Here is a 9,822-nt window from a genome sequence, read left to right on the forward strand (position 1 = left end):
GGCCGTTGGTCGACTTTTATAATAAGGGTAACAAATGTATACGCTACAACCAGAATGGTAAAAATTTGTAAATACTTTCGTAATGTGGCCATTTGTTACCATTGTGCTAAAATTCGGTTTGTGTAAAAGGACTTTTTAAAAAAAGTCGTAGTTGTAACCCAAATATAATACATATAAAAAAATTTAAAATTGTTGAATAGACTTCTTTTGGATTTTTACAACTCAAGTAACTTAAAACTTCTCAAATAATCTGCCCTGTGTATATATTTATTTGTAGATAAAATTTGCACGTGGGAAGGTGTAGTGACCCACCATTCGTGGTTCATGTCTTTCTTAGTGTGGTACGGTCAATTCTGGACCTACGAAGATGTGGCCATGCTCGACTACATGTATTCTTTTGACATTATATTTCTAATTTTGTTTTTTTTATTTTAATACATAATAATGGTAGTAAAAGTTTTATTGTAAACGTCATATACCTTCCATGTCTTAGAAGTGGGATATATTGTATTTCTTCTCGGGTTTGAAAATGAAAGCTTTATTTTTCAGTTTTATTCACATTCGATGTCCTTTTTTTCAATGTATTCTTATACAATTTTAATTATATTATCCGTCCACACAATGTTATTAAGAACATTTCTTTTAGTTTAATAGACCAATAAAATGATCTTTTTATCTTGACTTAAGGTTACCTTAGATCAGTGACGGACTTGGGATTTTTTTCCAGTTGGTTCACTTTTTTATATGCTCCAATTTTATAAAACCGGTTATAAAAAGTTTTTCAATTGATTCGACGGTTTGGATGGGGTTGGGTAAGGTTTATCGCATAATGAAAGTATGATACAATGATGAAAAAACACATCGTCGCTAGAAATTAAAAATACTTACAAACAAGGCTCGCATTTTTAAGAATGACAATGGGTCTGGTTTGGGATAAGTTTCAGCATTCCCAACCCCATTCCCTATCATTAAAGTCTATCCCATACTCCTCACAAAACTCATCACGTATTTGTCGCGCCGGTTCCGGGTTTACCCGTTAGTTTAATAAAACTGTTGTTAGGTATGCCTGGTCCAAAATCCATATGGTGTCTATTAAGTTTTAACAAATTATAACTAGTCTGTTTTTCACTAAACTAGTATATCAAAATCATTTGGGGACAAACTACCTATTCAACATAATGGTTAAGCTTCAACATAGTAGTACCTCCCATGCTCCCATACATTCAAATCCAAGTTTTATGTGAAACTTTACTCAGATACAAGGATAAATAACATACTTTTCTAAAAAACGATATATGGCTTTAATACTTACGTAGATGTAGAAATGTGAAGTTATAAAAAGTACATGAATAACAGAAAACTACAGGGAAACTATTAAAGTTCCAATCTGCACACGTGCACAATCTAATTGCTTTCATACGGCAGGGAACGTTGCAGTTATATGTAAAAAAAAGGAAAAAAAGCAATGCAGTATGGAATTGAACCTGGGTTTTCATAATTGAGAGAAAAGGTGCTTACCATTAAACCACAATTTCACTTTGTTTATCAATTCACACATAAATATACGTGAGTTCACTCTGATATTTTATATAGAGGTTATATATAAAATCCAAAACTTAGTGGGTTTTTCTGAACCCGCACATGTCTATGTAGATCCGCCCCTGCCCTAGATGACACATAGCTATATATAAATTTGAGAGTTTTTTTCCTAAAAGGGTGTCTCTACAAAACTTATTTACCAAGTTGATAGTATTGTGAAAACTATTTATCAATATGGATATTTCTTATGGATATTTCTTTTGTGTATTTTGAAAACTATTTATCAAATTTACTACTTTTAACGCTTTTTTGACTAATTTGGTTTTAGATTATGGATTGCTTTTAAAAACATTTAACGAAGAGAGTTCATGTTACCTTCTTAAAATTTAAAAAATTATTGTCCCAAACAATGTTTTTTCTAAATATTTTTCTTTTGAAAATGCTTTTTAATTATCTCTACCCACTATGGGGTGCAACTCAACTGCAATTAGGGCTGTTCAAAAAGTTTGATTCTTGAAGCTCAGGCTCGTGACTCGCTCGATAAAAGCTCGAATAAAATTAGCTAAAAAAACTTGATTTGAAATATCCTAAGATGAGTTGGCTCATTTTTGTAACCGAGCCAAAATCAACCTAGGCTCGGCTCGATCATGGCTCGGCTTGTTGGCTCGATCTTAGTCTCGTTTAACTTCAAAATCGAGTTAGAGCCTTAGTTGAGTTGCCCCGTTTAATTTCGAGCCCGTGCTCGAAACCACCCTGGCTCGTCTCGTAAAAAGCCTTAATTGCAATCATATATTATAAAGTGAAGATGGTTCTTTCCATAATATAGTGTAATAAATTAAAAAATAAAAAGAACAAATTTGCAATGAAACTCTTCAGAATAAATGTTTAAAATCGCTTTCCTTATTGCTAAAACTATATAGATGGTGGTGGGTAACGAACAAAGCAGAACGATACACAACGTTGACGGTACTGGTATTATCTAAAATCAGTGCCACATTTGTCAAGGTAAAATGTTTAAAATAGTTATTTTTTAATTTGTAAAAAAACATAAAAAAAATTTCATAATAAAAATATGGTGTTCATAGAGAAACATAATAAAAATCTAATAACAATGATAATAATAAGTATTAAATAAGATTAGATGAGAGACAATGAAGTTTTTAAAGAAATAATTGAGACAATCTACAAAAGGACAATAAAAATAACAAATATAAAAAATCATAATTAATTAACGTATGTCAAATAATGACTAAAGAAAAATTATATAAAAGTAATAGTATATATTTTCTCTCTCCACATGTTTGTCATATGTTAATTCTCTCAACATTTTAAAATGTTTATATATTATACCCTTTTCCTATAGTAAATAAAAAAATAAAATATTTCATAATAACAAACATTTTTTATCTTTAATATGAGTATAATTTTGTTATATAAAAATTAAAACAAAAATTACGTCATTGTGTATTTTATTTACCACTGTGTCTTTTTTCGTCATTGTGTTTTTTGTTATTGTGTCTTTCAACTCATCATTGTGTTTTTTTTAAATAATAATAACACCGTTGTCAATTCCAAACAAAAGACAATAAACGTAATACACAACAGACATAATACTATTTTATATTTCTCAAATTAAGTGAATGTCACATGTCAATTCCAAACAAAAGACAATAAACGTATTACAAAATGATTAAAAGGAAATGATAAGTAAAAAAACAAATGTTGAGCACACCCCCCCACCCCCCACACACACACACATTTATTTTATTATTATTTTCCTGACGACAAAGGTACCCCAACCCCACTTATCGCCCTTTCTAGCCTAGGCGACGGTGTTGTAGCCCAATGTTGCTCAAAACTATATCATTTGTCGCCTCACTACACATCCTCGAAAAAAGTATAATCTACTATCTAAATTTCAATGGTTATATTTAAAACCGACCAAAAGCAAGTTGTGAAATAAATATCGATATAAATTTGAAATTAGAAAGTTCAAATTGCAAATGTTAAATTACTTTTACTTTCTGAAGTACTCTATTAGGCTATACGTAGTGGAGGGGTTACAAATTAGGGCGAATTGCGACACGTGGCGCCCAGTCAGTAAGGAGTGAGAATTTGTTTTTAGGTGTAATGATGTAGGGACTACAAGTTGGGCTCACAGTATTTTTTTTTTTTTATTATTTTCTTTTTATAATTAAACTAATCAAATAAAAAACAATTTATTTAAATAATTAAATAAAAATGCATTAAAATTAAAAAGAGATACAAAAAAATACATAACTAAAAAAAAGATACATAACTAAAAAAAACATAACTAAAAATAAAAATACTAATATCCATAATATTCGCGCATTTTTTCAACTCGTCGTCGTTACAACAATGCGTCCTCTTCGTGTGACCCGGCCGCTTTGAGGGATTCGTATTCTTTACTCATTTCCCGCAACTCCATCATAGCGGCAATCTTTTCATGTTGTTTGTTGGTTTCTCTCACGGTATCGTTGAGTTCCTCGACAAACTTTTCGTGTTTTTTAATGCTTTCGGTTATGATAGCGGTGAGTTCCACAGGTTTCGGTTGGATCGGGTTGTTTGTAGAATTCATTTTGCTAGATTTTTTGAAGAATTTGAGTATGAATTGTGTATGAAATGGAGAAGATCATGTTTATATATATATATATATATATATATTGTTTTAAATTAAAGTTTTTTATATTTTTGACCGTTTAAAAACGGTAATAATAATAAAATAATATTATTTTTAAACAATTTGGGCAACAAGAACACTCCGCCTTCGTCCCTTTTTGTCCAAAAATCTCCGAGGTGGTGTTCGCGCCCTTTCTTGACCAAAATCGTCCAAACTCAAGCCCCTCTACGTATTGTCTTATTTGTATATAATTCAACCATCAAATCAGCATTAATCATTAATTTGATACCATTAATAATTAACAATTCGTTCTACATTTCTAAAAGAACTCTTTGTAATAATATCTATTATTTATTTATTATTGTAGACCACGAAGCATGTGCATCCAATTATTGAAGCCCTACAAGATGTTACTTAGTTATCCACAAGGGAACAAACGACAATGGCGTTATAATATTGAATGGCGAACGAATATTATTAAATTTATTATATATATTCTTCCTAATGGCGTAAATATATTGTGGTACTCATTTCTCTATGCAATTATGTGTACATAATATATATGTTATTTGGTGGAGGTGATTGGCGGTGGATGCAAATTTCTGTTAAGGTCTACTTTAATTCAAAGAATTCATTGGAATTGAAGTTTTGAAATTAAAACCATCCCATTAAAAATTATGTTTGGTTGGTTAAATTCGACAGTTTTCCCTCCATGGCTCCATCAATCGAATTAATTTCCCTTCTTCTACGTGATTAAATTGTGAACATTGCAATGAAATGTAAAATGTATCAAAACAGTACCCTCCTTTACAATAATCAAAAACCACCATAAAGATTACTAGCATTTAGGCTATGGTTAGTGGAGAGCCTATAAATTGAGCTAATTCTGACACGTGGCGTCCAGCTGTCAGCAAATGGTAGAAATTTGTTTATAAGGTGTAATGGTTTTGTAGCCCCCTCCAGTGCCACATCATCATTTTCTATTATTTTCTTTTGATAATTAAACTAAACAAATAAAAACCCATTAAATTGAATAATTAAATAAAAATACAATAAAATTAAAAAAGAAACACTAAAAAAATACATAACAAAAAAAAAAACTAATATCCTTAATATTCGCGCATTTTTTCAACCCGTCGTCGTTGCAACAATGCGGCCTCTTCGTGTAACTCGACCGCTTTGAGGGATTCGTATTCTTTACTCATTTCCCGGAATTTCAACATAGCGGCAATCTTTTCGTGTTGTTCATTGGTTTCTCTTATGGTAGCGGCGAGTTCCACGGCAATCTTTTCGTGTTGTTTGATGGTTTCTCTCATGGTAGCGGTGAGTTCCACGACATCGGTTTCGAAAGAAGGGAATTGGTGTTTCGGTTGGTTCGGGTTGTTTATAGGATTCATTTTGGTTGTATTTTTAAAGAATTTGGTTATGTGTAGTGTATGAAATGGATATGGGTTTGGAGAAGTGTGTGTGTGTGTGTATACTAGTAAAAACCCGCGCGATGCAGCGGGGCAACAATTTACAGTGTGGTACATGTTTTCTATTAGTTTATCAATTCTTTTGGCTTCTTGATGTCGTTCCTGTGAGCCTTGTACGCCTGGTTATGCACGATGTGGTTCTTCGACTTCGCCATCTCTCGCGCACTGGTTTCACCTAAATAGTTGTAAGTAAACTTATAAAGATTCATTTGATATAATAAAAAAAATTATAAAAGAAAACTAAAAATATTTATTTTATCCATTTATGATATAAAAACAGTCCAAAGAAACCTATTAGTAGTTGGTTGAAATTGCACAATCTTCTAAGAAATTTTAATAGACATACTAAATAATTTTAACACAAAATTATGCTTTTTGTATCATAAGATGAGAGTATCGCTTGAAGAAGTAATTAGCAATGCTATTCAAACGTGTTTTGTTTAGTAATAGTAGAAGAATGCATCAAGACCAAATATAAGAAACCCAACGTTCAAATTATATAATGTAAATATACACATTTGGTGATAAATTTATAATCAAAGTCTATAAGTGAAATTTCTTTTATAATCTTACAAAATTGAAATATCATATAAAACCAAAAAAAAAAAGAATGAATGAGAACCTCCCGTTTGTCCAGCTATTTGATGTACAAACACCAGTTACCCTGCACCCGTAAACATTCAAATATAACCATAAATGCGTGCATTATTTTAACGACTAACTATTTTGAACACCGTGAAATTTGAACCCCTCCCTCTTATTTCACACCCTAACCACTTTACTATCCCACCAAAGTGGAAATGGCACTATAAATCATTTAAACAAATAATCTATTAGTTAAAAAAACAGTCACATTTTTCTCTTAAAGTTGGTTTCAAATTACATACCTATTATATTGCGAGATGCATCATCGTGTAAAAGGAACTGTATCTAATATGTAAAACCATTCATATTTTTAACTCCATAGCATTGTGGATGGACAACAATTTGACATCTGATAACAACAAAATTACATTAGTAACCCTGATCAAGTGAGCAAATCAAGTAATTATAGAAAGGGTCAAACGATAAAGTAAAGCTAAAACAATTCAAGCATGTCACGAATGTAACCCAAACTGCATTTTTAATTCATAAATTCTCGTAGATCAACCAAAAAAAATTAAAACATTATTCAAATAATATAAATTCAAAAACGTCTGCCAAAAAGTATAACTAAAACAGTTCAAATTATGGGTGTGCATGAAACCGAAATAGCTAAACCGTAACCGGATTAACCAAACCAAAGGTTTTCAATTTTTTCTAAAACCAATCATTTGTTTTTGCTATCTACCAAAACCAAAACTAAACCAAAAAAAACATACTAACTAATTTGTAAAAAACTTAGGCTAAAATGTCCAAGCCCGTATTATTTTGGCCAATTGTCTACGACGTAAAACCGACCTGTGCACAACCCTAGCTCAAGTCATATGTGACACACTTGTATTAAAAAAGTTTGCCAAAAATGACTTGTACCACCCTAGCATAAGAGCTACAGCAGGATTCTGAAACCGCTATAATAGCCTATCATAAGAGTATAAAATTACCATACTACCCTCAAACGACACGATGACACAATGAAATCGGTGTCTTTAGAATTTTAGTTCAAGAAAAATAATTCAATGCTCCACCAAAGTATTTTAATGAAATAAGAATAACATACAAATGTTAGGGCGATTATATCTGGAGGTGCCATGTTTCTTAGGGAGTCAATGTCAACGTCTTTAGCAATTTTATTCAATAGTGTCACATTTATCTTATTACTGCTGTTCATAGATGGTTGCCAGATCAGTATACCTGTAAGCAGGATACACATTTATCTCTTCTAGCAGACACCTGCAATCATTCAAGTTTATAAACGTTTATTAAGAAAGCAAATAAACACCTGCAATAATCAGGTATACCTCACGAAGAGCAACACCATACGGGCTCATACTAAAAAGAAAATGACAAGAACTCGTTTCCTTAAAACAATATAAGGTGTGTGACGATACATTTTATTGTTGAGTCATTCACCTACGACTTTGTGTTCTAAGATAAGTATTCTAAGATGATTTTTTATAATAATAATAATAAGAGAAAATCATTAATCATAACAATTACAAGGTACTTACATGGTTAAGAAAAAAAGTAACTCTCCCCATTGATCCGGAGGGTAAATCTGTCATTTGCATCATGTCAACAAGTTTAGGTATTTTAGTAAACTACAAGTGATTAATTAACTATCAATATGAAAATAAAAAAAGAACAGAGAATCTTGGTTCATGTAATGCATCAAAATAGTACCACACATATTTGATGACAAGTTTCAACAAATGTTCATAACAAGATAACCAAAATATGCCATTATTATTTATATAAAAACCCTTTCAACTCACTTGCAATTAGCTAAATACTTGTTCCAACCTTGTGCACAATACTCCCTAGCTGCAACAATATTATGATCGGCTTTAATCCCATTGCCTGAGCTGCACAAACATAAAACACAAACTGGCATCATTTGAACTACCTACAACATGGAGAAACATAGGTGATCATTAACTAAAACTAATATGGTTATGGTTCTTGTTCAGTTTTGCATATACTTAAAAACCAAACTAAACCAAATTTATGGAATTTAATTTTTAATTGGCGTTACGTAATTATAAGAATTCAATAAAAGTGTAACCCAAAATTTGTTAGCTCAAATGGAAGTGTAAGGAACAGCAAGTTTAAGATTAAGAATGCGAAATAATTTGATGACCTTACCAACTTGCTATCACACTATACCCTTGTTGCAAACCTTAATTAGCCACCTAAACAACATCATATTAGAATTAATGATTAATATACCCAATAAAACAAAAATATATACACAAGTTAAGTAGTTTACTCTGTACCTTCCATTATCCACATCAATTTACATCACAGTAGTATGAAATAATAAGTGTGTAAGATCCTCAACCTTAAAACAAACATAAAACATAAGTTAAAAGAAAGACACAACAAAAAGATCATATCTTATTAATAAAGACCTCAATAAATTTAATTAAAATATAATGCAAATAGCACACTGAGTTAATAAAACTAAATACTATACACCAATACATGATATCTAGTTGCAACAAACCATACCTTTCGTAAGATTTTAATTATCTGCTTTATTTCGTCTTCAAAGTTGGCTTCCAAATTATGACAGCTTCATCAATTAGAGTACTGCAAAAATCAAAACTTAAAACATGAGCTTATTAATCAAATTACATGGTCAAAAACACCTTGAGGTTCTTGAAGATAATGGCTTTGGTGTTTTTCAAATGATTATGAAGTGGCCAGGAGTAACTACCTTCACAAGTCGTGGGAAAAATTAGGTTTAATCAAACCCTTGTCTCCGCCACAAGAACCATCACCAGGAAACCAAGTTTGGAAGAAAAAAAACTTACAGGTTACCTAAAAGTCGACTCGATACCATACACCAACTTCAAAAACGCGCGGTGGCAAATAAGTAACCCATATATAATGAATGTTTACTGACTACCATGATTTGACCCGTCACATATAAAAATAACCCGAATAAACTTGTTCTAAACATGAACCCCATTAAATTAAATAAAAAACAGTCGAACTCAATCCAAAGCGACCCAAAATCCGATAAGATATAACTTACAACTTATTCACAACCACAAGCAAAATATAAACTTAACACGTTCTTAAACATAGATGGACAAACAAGCAGTTTAATACCTTAGATAAAAAAGAAGGCTGTGTTCCATCATTTGTTAGATTAAACTTAGATGAAAAAACAAGCAGTTTAATACCTTGGTTTGTCAATTCAGGAAGGCTGCAAATAAGCTGAAATTTTCCGTGCATGGTTCATCCTTTGGTCAACAAAAAACTCTAGCATACTCTGAAGACACAATCTTAAAAAAAAGAAAAAAAAGGTCAAATTAGCAAATTATATATTACTCATATGCAAAGAATTGTGTAATTTTCTATATACATTAAATTGTTTCTCACTTTTTCACTACTTCATTCCACAATAAGTTAATCCACATGCTTATTTTCAAAATTAAAATTGGACTTGTTCGATAATAACTCGAAAAAAGCTCGAACCTAAACAAGACAGCTGGCCCGGCGATTTCTAAACAAGCCAAT

General features: G+C 31.3%; 1 long non-coding RNA gene across 1 annotated transcript; it reads right to left on the minus strand.

Moving 5' to 3' along the window:
- Nucleotides 1-7,653: 7,653 nt before the first annotated feature.
- On the minus strand, nt 7,654-9,144 carry LOC143584649 (uncharacterized). Its single transcript, XR_013144394.1, has 3 exons — nt 7,978-9,144; nt 7,806-7,913; nt 7,654-7,713 (listed from the first exon to the last, which is right to left on the minus strand). It is a non-coding gene; the product is annotated as an uncharacterized LOC143584649 (long non-coding RNA).
- Nucleotides 9,145-9,822: the final 678 nt, after the last annotated feature.

This window comes from Bidens hawaiensis, unplaced genomic scaffold, assembly GCF_021521415.1.
Source record: "Bidens hawaiensis isolate Kalapana, Puna unplaced genomic scaffold, B.hawaiensis_p1.1 tig00033214_1, whole genome shotgun sequence".
In the NCBI taxonomy this organism is placed as follows: domain Eukaryota; kingdom Viridiplantae; phylum Streptophyta; class Magnoliopsida; order Asterales; family Asteraceae; genus Bidens; species Bidens hawaiensis.